Raw genomic sequence first — 14,245 nt, 5'->3', positions numbered from 1 at the left:
TTCTCATGGTAAAAGACAAATGAGTTTGTCCTGGCTTTGCTTTATTGTTCAGTGTGTGTATGATGCCGCATTTACACTATTAACCGTACAAAGATCTGCTGCTTACAAAGTCTCTCTCTATCTCTTGGTGGATGCAGTTGGGTTCCTTTTTGTGTACCACCACAGATAAGTATAGATTTTTATTATATTTTCATTTATATTATCTTTTAATGACATTTCATTGCACAGACTTGGTTTTGTGTGCCTTTAAATGTTTTGTTCCCCTAACTTAAAATATATGAAATATGAAATATGGAATTAACCTTCTATAGATTTGTGAAAGGAGGTGCAAATATAAATATATAATTTATGTAATCAGTTCGAGCCACGACCAGCACAAAACATGATGAGCATCCCTATTTGCATATTAACAAAATGAGTTAAAGTTTCTCATTTTAACACACATGGGAAGTAATGTAAGGCTATTAAGTTTAAAGCTGAATTTAAATGTATGGATCTAAAGGTTCAATATAATACATTTTAAGATACTTTAGCAAGTTGCTGAAGTAACTGGTAAACAATAAGGTAATATATATTTCTATTTAAAATGAAGAAATTTGCCATTATTTTAATACAAAGCAGCTTGAATCATTTATCATACTGGAGCAAACAATAAAAGAGTAAACTGGAGTGGCACAGATATACAGTATATAGAAAGTGGCTTATGTTTTTGGTTATGGTAGATAAATGCACATGGATGTTGTGTCTTCAACCAGTCTTCAGGTGAAGGTTTCACCTCAGAGAAAAGGTATGAGGATAGAAGGTAATGGACCAGTAGTAGCATGAAGTAGCAGGGTGTTATTCCAGAGTCACACAGACTGGAAGAAGTAGGTCTGCCATTATATTATGAATCATCTTCTAACTAGAAGATTGGCCGAATGGGCGAATTACAAGAGGTTGGTTAGCTGATATGACTTGGACACCCTTTGGATTTCACACAAGACTGCTATCCAATGTGATATTAGTTCACAAAAGTGTAAACTTTGAGTGACAGAGCACCAGGTTAATTAATAGTCATTTGTTTGGTTGAAATTCAATGTGCAAATCCATTTCAGACTTTGCAAATCGCAGTGAGGATGTATCATATCCCCAAAGAAGTACTTGTGAAAGGACAAACCAAAGGACACCTCTACTGTGGTCTTGTGGACTACAATTCTGTGTGAACAAAAGCCACATCATGTTCACAGAACTGACCAAGTAATCATAGTTTCTTTGGATACTTTAAACCTTGTAAGAAGCTTTCATTTTTATTGAAGGTTTAATAAGCAAACATAAGTGAAAAGAGCATGTTAAGTAAAAGAAAACACTGCCGCCATTGTTGGTTCGTGGGCAACTTTATTGACCACATGACTCAGACATAGCACAAATTCATATTATATGATTGTTTATTGCTAACTCTTCTTTAAAGGTGATGTTTACTCTGCAACATCTTTTCCCTGTGGAAAACAAACAGATAAATGACATTAATTTAGTTTGTGTATATTCAGGAGTTTTGAATGAATAACTTTTTAAAATTACCTTTCCAATGTCACGGCTCTTTGCCCTGAGCTTGTTGACTTGGGACTCGGCGATGTCAGCTCTTTCCTGGGCTTCTTCCATTTCATGCTGGACCTTCCTGTATCTTGCCAGGTGAGTGCTGGCCTGTTCCTCCTTTGATGAGATTACCCAGGAATCAATAGTTTATTAAACTGTCAAACAAAATAATGATGTCTTAATTATGATGAAATATGAGCATATAATACTTGTACTTACAGATTCCTCAGCTTGTCTCTTATAGGACTTCACTTTCAGCTGCAGTTTGTCCACCAGATCCTGCAGTCTGGTTACATTCTTCTTATCCTCTTCAGTCTGTTAAAAAGATTGCATTGTAACTAATGTTGTGGATAAACTATTTCTTCTCAGAAGTTAAGTAAAACTACCTACCTGGTAAGTGAGTTCCTTGACTCTTCTCTCATATTTCCGAACTCCTTTAACAGCTTCTGCACTTTTTCTTTGTTCAGCTTCAACCTCATTCTCTAGTTCCCGAACCTGGGAAATAGATAGAAAAATAAATTACAAAAGTTCTAGTGTACGCTATGGATGTTGTAACCTTCTTGCAAATTTCACAAAAATTACCCTAGCTTCCAGTTTCTGGAGCTGCTTCTTCCCTCCCTTCATGGCCAGACTTTCAGCCTCATCCAGACGGTGCTGCAGGTCTTTAACTGTAACCTCCAGGTTCTTCTTCATCCTCTCAAGATGAGCACTTGTATCTTGCTCTTTCTTCAGCTCTTCTGCCATCATGGCTGCCTGCAATCACATATGGCATGACCATGGCTCTTTTTTAGTGTTCACTAATTGTATAATTGCATTTGATTGGATAAATATGTGGTCATGTAGAACATATCATTGTGAATTGTCATATAAATAGGCACTTACATCAGTGATAGCTTTCTTAGCCTTCTCCTCTGCATTTCGTGCCTCCTGAACAGCATCATCCACTTCTGCCTTGATTTGAACAAAATCAGCCTCAAGCTTCTTTTGGTATTGATGAGACTGGTGTTCTGTATATTGAGAGTAACATTTACCATTGATGGTTCTGTCTAAAAGTCCAGTTGAATTAAATGCAAACACTTGAAAACAAACCTGGGAGTGCAGAAGTCCTACACGCTCGCTGGCATCCACTAGTTCCTGCTCAGCCACTTTGCGAGCTCTCTCTGTCTGCTCCAGAGCAGATCTCAGCTCTTCAATCTCAGCCTGCATCAGGTTGTTCCTGCGTTCAACCATAGCAACCTGCTCTTTCATGTCCTCTTGAACCCTCAGCGCATCATCAAGGTGCAGTTGGGCATCCTATTAAAAAAAAATAATAACTTGTTTCAATGGAATAAGTATAGAAGAATATGAGGTTCAGATTTTTAAGAGCAATTTTACCTTGAGCTGTCCCTGGACGTTCCTGAGCTGTTTTTGAGCTTCAGCTGCCTGACGATTTGCATGGCTCAGCTGAATCTCCATCTCATTGAGGTCTCCTTCCATCTTCTTCTTGACTCTCAGGGCTTCATTTCTGCTCCTGATCTCAGAGTCTAGAGTACTCTGCATGGAATCAATAACTCTTTGGCTATTCCTTTGATCTGTTCCATTTCCTCATCTTTCTCAGCCAATTTACGATCAATCTCCCTTTGACTTGGGCTAGCTCAAGCTGGATTCGAAGAATCTTAGATTCCTCATGTTCCAGGGTTCCTGTTGACAAGTAAAAGAGCAATAATCAGTTTTCATTACACAAAAACAATTTAGTATTATAGTAGTTATTCAAAAACACCTCAGCTTACCTCAGCTTCCTCAAGAGCGACCTGGATTTCTATTTTCTCAGTTTCAATTATTTTCTTGGCTTTCTCAAGCTCATGAATGGTCTTCCCAGTCTCTCCAATTTGTTCAGTCAAGTCAGAGATTTCCTCTAAATAACATAAAAACAGTGTATTTACATGCAAGCATTTAAACGGTCTGTCATCTGCACTTTGTATTTATGAAAATATATTACGTTGAAGGTTTTTGTTCTCCCTTTTGAGGGTCTCCAGATGGTCCAGGGCTTCTTCATAGGAGTTCTTCATCTTAAAAAGCTCTGTACTAAGAGAACGGGCTTCTTTTTGAGCTCCTTCCAGTTCTGCTTGACTTTCCTCATACTTTTGCTTCCACTCTGCCAGAACCTTTGGAAAAAAGTCAAATGAATTTGTTAGCAAAGTTTAGCTAACGTTTAGCTAAAAGCAAATAATCTACAAATAATCAATTAATACACCCTGTACCTTGTCAAAGTTCCGCTGCTTTTTGTCAAGATTGGCAGCAAGAGCATTAGCTCTCTCCACATCAATCATGAGATCTTCAACTTCACCCTGCAGTCGCTGTTTGGTTTTTTCCAGAGAGGCACACTTTGAGTTCACAGCCTCAATGGACTCTTCAGCATCCTGCAAACGCTGAGCAAGCTTTTTCCTAGGAGAAACAATGAAATGTTAGTCTTAAATTTTATTTCCTGTTTAAAACAGGTGATTTCACTCACTTTGCTTCCTCAAGTTCTTCAGTGCGCTGAATGGCATCAGTCTCATATTTGGATCTCCACTGAGCTACTTCGCTGTTTGCCTTTGACATGCCACGCTGGAGCTCAGATTTGGCCTCCTGTTCCTCCTCGTACTGCTCTCTGAGCAGATCACAGTCATGTCTTGCTGACTGAACAGCATGAGCTAGGCATTTTTGGCCTGAAAAGCAACAAAGAAAGCATAATTTACTATTGTAGATAATGCCCATTACAAGACATGTGTTACCAAAATAGTTAACAATTACCTTGGTTTCTTCCTCAATGTTTCTCTTAAGCTCTTCAATCTGCTGAGTAAAAGCTTGCTTTCCTCGAGTCAACTGAGAAACAAGAGCTTCTTTTTCCTCTAGCTGGCGACTGAATTCACCTTTTAAAAGAAATAACAATTACATGAATATGTGGAAATGTAGGCAAAACCTAAAATTGGAATTTGAAGTGTGGCTTTGTCCTCAAATGTACCATTCTCAGTAGCCAGTCTTGCTTTTTGTGCACTTATATCATTTAGTTGACGGATCGTTTCATCGGATTTGGTTTTAGTTTCACTCAGTTGATCTTCAAGAGTACGGCACATCTTTTCCAAGTTACCCTGAAAAGAAAAACTGCTATGAATATGACTTTTATATTAAAAATGCAATACTCAGGAAAAGCAATTCTCATGCCTTTGATTTGGCAACAGCCTCCATATTGCTTGACAGGTCATCAATCTCCATTTTGTATTCACTCTTTTCTTTTTCCAGCTTCTGTTTCACACGCTGGAGGTTGTCAATCTGCTCTCCTAGCTCTGCCACAGTGTCGGCCTGCTTCTTGCGGAGGGCTGCAGATGTTGCTTCGTGCTGCAAGGTGGACTCCTCCAGATCACGACGTAGTTTCTGGAACTCAGCCTCACGTTTTTTGTTCATCTCAATCTGGGCAGCAGTGGCACCGCCTGCTTCTTCAAGCCTCTCACTGATCTCCTCAAGTTCCCTGGAGAGATCAGACCTCTGCTTCTCAACCTTTGCACGAGCAGCACGTTCTGCCTCAATTTCTTCCTCCAGCTCCTCAATACGAGCCTAAAATTATAGAGGTTATGATGAAAATTAGACTTACTTGAACCAGATTACACAATCAGTGATCCTAGTGTTTTTCATTGAGAGGTGACCTGGAGTTCTTTGATCTTCTTTTGAAGCTGAATGCTAATAGACTGTTCATCCTCAATCTTACTTAGAAGTTGGCTAATCTCAAAGTCCTTCCTGTGGAAAAAAGTTGTAAAAGATGATGTATGCACTATTAGAAATATTATTCTCTCCAAAACATTTCAAACAAAAGTAAAAATTTACTTTTTGATCTTCTCATCTGATTGTTGCTTGTCATTCTCCAGGTCCATTATGGATTCTTGGGATAGTTTCAAGTCACCCTCAAGCTTTCTCTTGGCCCTCTCAAGGTCCATACGGAGTTTCCTTTCTTGCTCCAGAGAACCTTCCAGCTATCAAGCAAGATTGCATTATTGGTTGGTCTGAAAGGATTGAACAGATCAACAAATATATTGCAGCAGCTATTGTAACTTACATCATCCACTTGTTGTTCAAGTTTGGTTTTGGCTTTCGTCAGAGTATTGACTTTGTCTTCCTCTGCCTGCAGATCATCTAAAGTTTGCTGATGTGCCTCTTGGAGGGCTTTCTTCTCTTTGGTTAACTTTGCAATGCTTTCATCCAGTGAGGTCATCTCCTCTGTTAGATTTTTTCACCTAATAAAGAAATTTTGTGAAATTGTGAGAGTCACATCAGGTCAGATATTTGATGGTTAATATGAATTTAGAGAGCAAACCTTGTTCTCAGTGGCATGTTTCTCTTTCTCCACTTTGGCCAAGGTAAGCTCTAAGTCATCAATGTCTTTCTTCAGCTCAGAGCACTCATCCTCTAGTTTTCTCTTCTTGGCTGTTAGTTCAGCATTGATTTCTTCCTCATCCTCTAATCTTTCATTTGTCTCTTTAAGCTTTGCCTCCATCTGGATCTTGCTTTTGATTAGCCCTTCGCATCTCTCCTCAGCATCAGAAAGGTTTTCTGTTTCCTGTTGATTACAGAATCATTAAATTTTAGCTTGAAGTTGTACATTTTTATTTATATAAAAATTATGAAGCCAAATTGATTATTTGTCATCTTTCAAGCAGGATGGTGCTGAAGAACTCACAGATGCCACTTGTAACTGCAGGTCATTTTTCTCCTGCAGCAGGGAAACCATCTTCTCCTCCAGCTCCTTCTTCTTGGCAAGGGCCTTTGCTAGATCTTCCTTCATTTTCTCAAAATTCTCTTTCATGGCTGCCATTTCCTTCTCAGTCTCTGCACTCTTCAGCAGAGGCTTGATCTTAAAATACAGTTTCATCCATGGCCAGTGTTTCACATTCATGAATGAGCGGATGTTGTACTGAATGGAGAAGATGGACTCTCTGGATCACAGAATCAGAAGAAATGGTTAGATGCTGTGTGTAAGTACAATGTTACCCCATACCGCATGGTATCTTATGCAAAACCATACCTTCTCTCCATCATTTTGACGAATTCTTTCCTCATAACGTATCCACGACAAAGAGCCTGAGTCATGGTAACCAGCTCAGCTAGTTTTTCATCTCGCATCTCCTCAAGGGTACCCAGCAGACCAGCTTTGAAGAACACCTATAACAAATAAGTGATAAAGCATTTATTCACTACTATCTAATATTTACAAAATACATTACAAAATATGGTTTGATCGTGTGTGTACCTTGGTGTGTCCAAACTTGTACTGGGTATGGTCCACATTAATGGAGCCAAGAAGCTTCTCTGAAGCCTTCTTATTGTCAATGAACTGACCATCAGGGATGACACTAGCATTCAATACTTTGTACCTGAATCAGAAGTGATTTTATTACATTTCAGTTCAGTTTTCATCTGAAGTACCCTAACACCACAAACAGAAGTGACATAAAATAAAAATAAACTGTGCATGATATTTACATATAACATGTATGTGTGATACCTCTGCTTAAAGTCACCATAGAGGATTCTGCTTGGGAAACCTTTTCTGCAAATTCTGATTCCCTCCAGTACACCATTACAGCGCAGCTGGTGGATGACCAGAAAGTTCTCCATAAGACCTGGAAAAATAAGTAGAGGGATTACAGCTAAACAAAGGTGATATTGTTACACTAAGTACTATTTATTATGGGAAAATTAACAATACCAACCAGGTGTTTTGATTCATTTGGAATCAGACAGCGCACAAAATGGGGATGTGTGCTCCTCAAGTTGGTCATCAGCTTACCCAAGTTCTCCTGTAGAATTTTGAATATCAATCAATCAATCAATCACTTTTATTTGTATAGCACTTTTTAACAATACATATTGTGTCAAATCAGTGAACAGAATCAAATTTGGAGACTAGAGTGTCAGTAATGTACTGTATAATAACAAGATTAAAAGTCGATTTTCAACTAAAGACATTTCCTTACTGAATGCATTGCTGCCTAGATAAGCTGAGTTTCAATAGGATCTTTGTAATAAAATCAACAATAATCACTGGAAATTAAGTGTCCTCAACTAAGCAAGCCAGAGGCAACTGGGACAAGGAACCAAATCATATGATAATAATATTAGCCATTTTGAAACACATATAACATGAACACATATTTAACATGGTAAACTTACCCTAAATAGAGCAGACACTGTCTGGAAAGAGCCACCCTTTTTCTTGCCTGCCTTTTTTACCTCCTGCCTCTGCACAGTATAATAAATAATACAAATATAATATGTAAATATTATAATACATTTATGTAAAAATAAACACTGCAGAATAGTAATACTCTCAGATATATGAAATTATGTTTTGCTGACCTTCAGCACCAGCATGAGTAGCATACAGGTGAGCCAACAGTTTCACTGAAGACTTCTGGTACAGCTGAACCACTGAGTCATTCAGAGGGTCCTTGTTCTTATCCAGCCAGCCTACGATGTTGTAATCCACAGTTCCAGCATAGTGCACCAAGGAGAAGTGGGCCTCAGCCTTGCCTTTGGCAGGTTTGGGCTTCTGGAAACATCCACTTTTACCAAGATGCTGGTCATGCAGCTTGTTCTTGAAGGTTGTGTCTGTTGCCTTAGGGAACATACACTCCTCTTCAAGGATGGAGAAAATACCCATTGGCTGCAAGAAAGAGAATATTTCCTTGAGTTAAATAAATTATTTTAAAAGAAGAAAAACACAGTATCCTAAAGTAGAAACTGTTACCTTCTCAATAAGCTCAATGCAGGCAGCCAAGTCCATACCGAAGTCAATGAACTCCCACTCAATACCTTCTTTCTTGTATTCCTCTTGTTCCAGCACAAACATGTGGTGGTTAAAAAACTGTTGCAGTTTCTCATTTGTGAAGTTAATGCACAGCTGCTCCAGGCTGTTGAACTGTAATGAACATAATATTTTTAGTTTCATAAATAAGAAGGTAAAGCAACAGACTAAAAATGTTATCTTGTAAACTTACATCAAAGATTTCAAATCCAGCAATGTCAAGCACTCCAATGAAGAACTGTCTTGGCTGTTTGGTGTCCAACATCTCATTGATTCGGACAACCATCCACAAGAACATTTTCTCATAGATTGACTTGCACAGAGCCATGGTTGAATTATTCACCTAATTTATAAAAAAAAATGGCATATTATAAAAATTGTTAAAATTATATTTAGTGATGCAATCATTAGTTTTACATTTTTAAATGCACACACCTGAGGAACAGTTTGACCTTTGGTCACAAATTCATTCCCAACCTTCACTCTGGGATAACACAAGGCTTTCAGCATGTCAGCAGAGTTCAGTCCCAAGAGGTAAGCGATTTTATCAGCCACTGGAAAAAATGTTTTAAGAAAATAATAAGTATCCATAATAATAATAATATGTATCCATATTGCAACCATATATGCATGTTTTTATAACAAAATTTGAAGTCATACCCTCAGTTCCATCAGGCTCGGCCTGCTCCTCCTCTGCTTCTGCTTGAACTTCATGTTCCCATGATGCACCACAGCACCTGTCAGTTTGTAGATGCCTATTTTCTCCTCAGCCGTAAAGCCCAGGATATCAATGGCTGTCTGCAAGTCAAAAACAATCATATGTCTCTTGTCATGTTGCTCACAAATATAAAATAGTTTTTTTATGAAAATTACTTGAGTTGTAAGTTTTACTTACATCAGTTGCAATGAACTCTTCCACATCATTAATGCTCTTGACTGTGATCTCACCTGACTGATCATAGGATAGTCGATGGGTTAGTGGTGATCAGAAGAGCCTCTACAGGAGGAATATGGCAGCAAAGAAAGACTCCATAGGGTTACACAAACATAATAATTTAACGCTCTCATTGTCAGTTCTTGCATTCTTTATTAAATTCAAATGACATATTGCAAAATATGATCCTAATGCAACAATTTGGAGTTTCTTACTCCAGCAGTTCTGGCTTATGGCCAGTGCAGAGCTGGTAGAAAATGTGGTAGCTCCTCTCAGCAGACAGCTGGAAAGTTACTCTGGACTTTTCCAGCAGATCTATGGATCAAAAACATAATTAACAAAGAGATAATAATGTTCACAATATCAGTCAGCTGAAATCTAAAAGAATGAAGAATGAACTCACAAGTTTCAATATCAGCTGACGCCAGTTTTCCAGTGGTGCCAAAATGAATTCGGATAAATTTACCCTGGAGATTTTACCAGATGCAAGACTAATTAGACAACAGTTTTCCATTACAGAATCCAAACACTTAGTAGAGCATGGCATTTGGCTCAGTACTCACAAAGCGAGAAGAGTTGTCATTCCTCACAGTCTTGGCATTTCCATAGGCTTCCAGCAAGGGTTGGCTGCAATGATTTGATCTTCCAGCGACCCCTGATATGTACATAATATCTTTAATAATGCTGTCAAGCAAGCTGTCTGCTATCCTCTTGTGTTTTATAGATTAGTATATACATGCATAGGCCTTAAAGAACATTCATTTGATCGATTCCCTGATTAATTAAAAGGATGTAAATGTCAGTTTTTATAAATAAATATTGTAAACACCTGCATTTTTCCAGGGACTGGCTCTGACTTCTTCTGTCCAGATACAGCAATTGTCGCAAAGTACTGGATGACCCTCTTGGTGTTCACAGTCTTTCCTGCACCAGATTCTCCACTGAAAATACAATAATGTAATAACATAAAATTGACCCAGTTTCTCTTATTTATTTAAAAGTACTCAAAATACTAAAAATACTCACGTGATCAAGATTGACTGATTTTCACGATCTATGGAGAGAAGAGGCACATTTGATTTCACTCAGCAAAGTCAAAAATATTACCAAACAAAGATTAAAGAAAAAAAAGAATTTTCTTCCACAAGCTCATACCAGTGAGCATGAATTGATAGGCGTTATCAGAGATGGAGAAGATGTGAGGTGGGGCTTCAATTCTTTTTTTGCCCCTGTAGCCTGTCACAACTACAGCATCGTATACTGGGAGCCACTTATAGGGGTTCACAGTGACACAGAACAACCCGGAATAGGTCTGCAAATGAAGATTTTGTGTCAAATAAAACAGTATTTTGCATTTGACGGATGAAGTAGGCTACTGTTCATTTCATTACATACGTAGATCATCCATGCTGCATAACGCTCTTTGAGGTTGTACAGCACAGTGGGCTCACTGAGGTGGGTCATCATGGCCATGTCCTCTATTTTATCGAACTTGGGGGGATTCATTGGAAAAATTTCATCTTCCTTAACTGTGATGGTCTTTTTGGGGAAAAAAACAAAACAGATGAACACAGTAATGAGTGCAGAGTGTTTAATATGAAAACTAAAAATACTAGGCTTAGGTTAATTATATTATTATATTAACTTGTAGTAACAAAATTTTTTTGTTACTTGGTTGTTATATGTAAACATCTCAACTTACTTTGTTGCACAGCGTTTTGACAGTGGCTTTGCCAATTCTCTCTGCTGACTAGCACCCCTTTGAGGTACATCTCCTTCGGTTCTGTCACAAAGTATGCTGTCTTGGCATCAAATGGTGTGTTCTGAGCCTCAATTCTCTCCCTCTCTGGCTTCCAGGAGGTAAATGGCATGGTCCAAAACACTCCATTTCTCCATCCCCACTCATGATGCCACTTTACTGGACAAATAGACCAAACATCAAAACATTAAGGGTTATTGATCATCAAAATAGTAAGTGATAATACATTACTGCACTAACAATGAATATTTTTAATGAGGTAATGTAGTAGATTTTTACCTCCTTTTGCCTTCAGTAGAAGTTGGAAAAATGACGTGAGAAATCTATATAAAAAGATACCCTTCTTAATTAGGCATATTCGTTTGAATTAAATGTATGCACACATAATAAATTAAATAAACTTGTTAAATCATTTTGCATGCAAACTGAATTTTTTTTTTATTATTATTTTTTTTGTGTCAGTTTGACTTACCTCACTTGAAGTCACCCCCAGTCAATGGCTTCGCACTCGACTTCTTGTTATATAGAGCACAAAGTGTTCAGTCAGCAAAACTCACTCTCTCTATTTGGTGCTTGGACTGCCCTCAACTCGCATCTCTCTCTGGAATATTATTTTATCTGATGATAAATCTAAAGTGATTTTGGACAGAGTATTGCAGTTTGATTCAATATTTTCCACATTTTCAAAATAGTCTGGAGGTTTGCATATCAAAAACATGCATTGAAACAGGGCAAACATGCATATTTAAAAATAAATAAATGACATTAAAATTAAAAAAATAATGTAACAATAAGATTATAATCACGTGAGAACCTTGGTGCTTTGTAATAAAAAGTATGCACTCTAGTAAAATATATAGCACTGCAGTGGTGTAAATTGTGTCAATTCAATCTTAACAATGTTCCTTGGCACTGTGGGACGTCTCTCTTTAGCTGAGGGGGAGCCTGCAAATGTCACATGTATACTGTTGCAAATTCCTTCCAAACATACATTTGATAAAAGACATGAAATTTCAATTCTGAAATGAGATAAATGAGCACACAGACAGGATGTAAAAGTGATCTTAAGATGCTAATGCACTGATGTCACTTCTTCATCTTCATCTTATATTAGCATTTAGGTGTGGGATTTGATGTAAATAAGCGTTAAGCATTAGCATTTTCCCTTCTAGTATTTAAACACAATAGCCATTCTGAATAGAATTACTATACCTGTTTCTTTAAAGGTTTGTATTTTTATGATGAAACAAGGGCAACTTCATCTCTGCCAGCTTTATTTCTTAATCCATCTCTTGTGGTTGTCAAAGAACTGCATGCCATTTCAACACAAGATCAGATGATTTATACCAATTACGCTCAGAGTTTCCTTGGGATGGGAAACAAGATAGGGTTCTGTAAAGGGAAAGTGCTGTAAAAATTCTCAAGAGGTTACCACAACGGTGAGCTCATCTCTCAATAAAAAGGGATACATGATATTTCACATTATCATCTTATAAGGATTAAGTACAAATATAGATACACCCAAGCAGCTGCCCTTCAAAAACAACACAAAATATACAACAGCCCGAAGGGAGAACAGATGGGTGAGTACTTTATTATCTCATTTTAATTATAGAAAGGAAAAGTTGTTAAATCATAAGATTACTGTAATTTCTTTGCTATGCTACAAAGAAACGATTAAAATAAATTACAGTACTTATCAAATATTGCCAAATGTTTCAAAATATTAGTCAAAAGAAAATTTGTATTATGCATTAATAAAGGTATGGTCTTCTCCACAAGTCAGTGCAATAAATAAATAGCATTCATTTATAAATATAAATCAAATACAGGCAAAAACCATTAATTATATTAACAGCAAGTTTTTAACACATTAGTTTTACATACGTGATACAAAAGATAAACACTTAAAAATATTTTCTCCTTCTTGCGATGATATGAATGATCTTTTTCCCCAGATATAACGGTGCTGCATACCAAATTGTTCCTGACCATTCTCTGGCTCTTCAAATACGGGCCATCGTTGTATTGTACAGAATGTACAGAAACTAAACTTACTGCAATACATAACTGACCCAAGTCCTGTCACCCCACAATAAACAAACACAACAAAAGCAATAAAGGGATTTATTTAGCATTGTCATCATTATTTTGCCATGACTGATATGATTTTAAGATCCATGTGCACCAGCGTGAGGTTTTTTTAATATCAAAACTCAACATGAAAAATGATCATTTGAACACAGTATACATATTTATAAAAAACATTGACAAAACAAACCGTTTAAATTATTGGACACTGAACATTTTTCCTCTGTGCTCATGAGTATCAATGAGTTTCATTTATATAGACCCACCCTGATTTTAAGGTTTGTTAGAAAGGCAGAGGTAAAATGAGTCTATCCTTTTAATATGTACAGAACATACTCATTAATATTCATAAGCATGAGGGAAAGCTGAGGCATATTCAGAATATTGCAACGTTGTGAGTGCTTTACTACTACTAAATAATAACAGGATTTGGGATAAGATGAAGAGAGACAGAATACACAAATGGAACTGCAGAAAAAATTAGGCCATTAGCAAAAAGTAAAAAAAAAAAAAAAAAAAAAAAAAAGATATAGAGGCAAAGAAGTCAAAGAATAAAACAGACGACAAAAGAAGTACCGTGCCTGTCTGTGAAAACCATTACTTTGCTCTCAAGTGACAAAACTGCAATACTCTGAATTCATTCCGTGACTGACGGCACCCTCTGGATCCAGCTGGTCCACCTTCGCTGGTGGTCCAGGAATCAAATCGCACCTTAACTACTTCCTCAGTGGCCCCACAGCTCTCCATCGTTTTTTTGGTGACCAAGGTGACACAGGTATTGCAGAAGGTGTGCTGAAAATTTCCTAAAACTGTCAAGCACAAAATAAAAGTAAAGAGAGTTTGTTGGTGTGAAATTTTCCTTCCATTAGATCATGCTACAAAAGCACTCACATTTTTGAGGAACTCCTCTGCAACTATGTGAGCCCTGGCATTGACAGACAGTTTCATTTCACTGATTTTCTTATCGATCTCCTCCATAAAATGGATGACAAAGTCCACTAACTTGTGCTTTGTACATTTGTTCTGTGTGGAAGTTGGTAATGAGGAAACTGATGTCATATCCTGACAAAAG

General features: G+C 37.4%; 1 protein-coding gene, 1 long non-coding RNA gene and 1 pseudogene across 2 annotated transcripts in view; all 3 read right to left on the bottom strand.

Moving 5' to 3' along the window:
- LOC122346577 (phospholipid-transporting ATPase VA-like) overlaps nt 1–14,245 on the bottom strand; it is a 248,915-nt gene that overhangs the window by 97,897 nt on the left and 136,773 nt on the right.
- On the bottom strand, nt 1,358–11,395 carry LOC122346585 (annotated as a pseudogene).
- On the bottom strand, nt 13,196–14,178 carry LOC122346587. The gene is made up of 2 exons (XR_006251147.1): nt 14,065–14,178; nt 13,196–13,982 (listed from the first exon to the last, which is right to left on the bottom strand). It is a non-coding gene; the product is annotated as an uncharacterized LOC122346587 (long non-coding RNA).

Source organism: Puntigrus tetrazona, chromosome 6 (genome assembly GCF_018831695.1).
Source record: "Puntigrus tetrazona isolate hp1 chromosome 6, ASM1883169v1, whole genome shotgun sequence".
In the NCBI taxonomy this organism is placed as follows: domain Eukaryota; kingdom Metazoa; phylum Chordata; class Actinopteri; order Cypriniformes; family Cyprinidae; genus Puntigrus; species Puntigrus tetrazona.
The sequence above is the reverse complement of the archived record's forward strand: the minus strand, read 5'-3'. Positions and strand labels throughout refer to the sequence as shown.